The sequence below is a fragment of the Lactuca serriola genome, chromosome 1, assembly GCF_051521515.1.
Source record: "Lactuca serriola cultivar US96UC23 chromosome 1, Lser_US96UC23_V15, whole genome shotgun sequence".
Classification (NCBI taxonomy): Eukaryota; Viridiplantae; Streptophyta; class Magnoliopsida; order Asterales; family Asteraceae; genus Lactuca; species Lactuca serriola.
The window spans coordinates 54,244,167-54,246,423 of NC_136408.1; positions in this window are offsets into that span (position 1 = coordinate 54,244,167).

Consider the following 2,257-nt stretch of genomic DNA (forward strand, 5'->3'; position numbering starts at 1 on the left):
AAGTGGACACCCATTAAGTTGCCATTTTATATGCAACAACCTTATACCCCCCTTATAGAATGGTTTCGTGAATGAGGCCTACTAACGGTAAGACTGACTTGATCTTATACATACATACATATATATATATATATATATATATATATATATATATATAAACTTATAATACTATAAAGTATAAGGATTGAATTTTAACTTTTAAAATTCTAGGGTTTGGAATTAAAATGTGTGTGAGACTTTATAAATTCCAAAACTTGAGGGCATGTTTTGAAAAAATCAAAAACTTTTGGATTTTCATAACTTATGAGTTTAATTAAGGTTTTAACAACTTTAATGAAGAGACTCTTGAACATTCATAACTTAAGGACAAGTTATGGAGTCCATGAAACTATTTATGAGAAAAGACTCTTCAATTATGTAACCTATGGTTTTTAATGGATCTTTAAAAGAAATGACTTTTTGTAATCCATTAATTGATGACAAGTTATGGACTCCATTAAAACACATCTAGATCGAGAATTAACTAACAACAATTTGCAAATAATTCCTATGATCTACCAAAACTCATAAGTGAATAAACAATCATATCAACAATTTCAAGAATTACATAAACACACATAAACTTGAAATTTTGATAATAACTTTGAGATTGGTTTACCATAATCATTACCTCATCAAAAATAGGTTTTATAAGTCCAAAACAGTTTAAGGTAATGATTCTAGACCAATTCTGGCCTTAAAACTCAAAGATATGTTGTCTGGGGTCCAACTCATCGAGTGCATGAACCAAATCGACGAGTTGGATGAATTTGTGCATGGATTCGGTGAGTCCATCAGTGGACTCGGCGAGTCCATCAGTGGACTCGGTGAGTCCACTATCCAGAACAACAGAAAATCGATTTTTTCAGCAATTTGCATCAAGTATAAATGAAAACAAGCGTAGGCTCTGATACCATTGAAGGGTTTTGAGAATTCTAATACTCTTATGGTGTACATTCAACCCTATAAACCTTGGATCTATGTTTTCTCTATTATACATGCAAATATTCAATATTCCAAGGTTTCATCCTAACTAGCATAATATGAAGCAACTATACTACAAAAAGCCTAGTTAGATGACATACCTTTTGATGAAGCTTGAAGTCTTGAACTTTAAGAGCTTAGCCTCATTAGTGTGGAAGCCTCAAGTGGAAGCACAAATCACCAAAAACACCTTGGAAAAACTTGAAAGAATAGTAAGCACACTATAAATTGGCCCACTCTTGTATCCTCACACACTAGTGCCATTTCATGTGCCAAAGACCTCTTTATATAGTATGGAGCATTATGGTTACATTCATGTAAACCCTAATACCCATGACCTTTCATTTACATAGGATCCATGGGTTAAAACTCCATGGACTATCCATGCAAACTTAGCCTAACCTAAATGAACTTGGCCAATGCTATATATATAAGAGTCCATATTTAATTAGTTCATTTTGATCACTAAATTAACTCTTGCTCAATACTAATTAAATAATATGATTTCGTATTAATATATCAGAACTTATAATATATTAATATAAATCATAAACATACTATTCTCAAAAGACTATCCATATAAATTGTTCCGGTGAAGTGCAACCCAAATGGACCATGCCAAGTCGGGTCAAGTACATACCAATTATAGTTTTGAACTATTAAAGAACTTTTGGATTTTCATAACTTATGAGTTTAATTAAGGTTTTAACAATTTTAATGAAGAGACTCTTGAACATCCATAACTTATGAAGAGAACTCTTGAGCTTTTGGATTTTCATAACTTATGAGTCTTTTTCTTTTATGCAGTTCATAAAAGAAAAAGACTCTTCAATTGTGTAACCTATGAATTTTAATGGATCTTTAAAAGAAATAACTTTTGGTAATCCATAACTTGAGGAAAAATTATGGACTCCATTAAAATACATTTAGATCAAGAATTAACAAGCAACAAATTTGCAAATAATTCCTATGATCTACCAAAACTCATAAGTGTATGAACAATCATATCAACAATTTCAAGAATTACATAAACACACATAAAACTTGAAATTTTAATAACAACCTTGAAATTGGTTTACCATAATCATTACCACATCAAAAACAGGTTTTATAAGTCCAAAACAGTTTAAGGTAATGATTCTAGACCAATTCCAACCTTAAAACTCGAAGATATGCTGTCAGGGGGTCCAACTCGTCGAGTGCATGAACCAACTTGACGAGTTGGATGCATTTA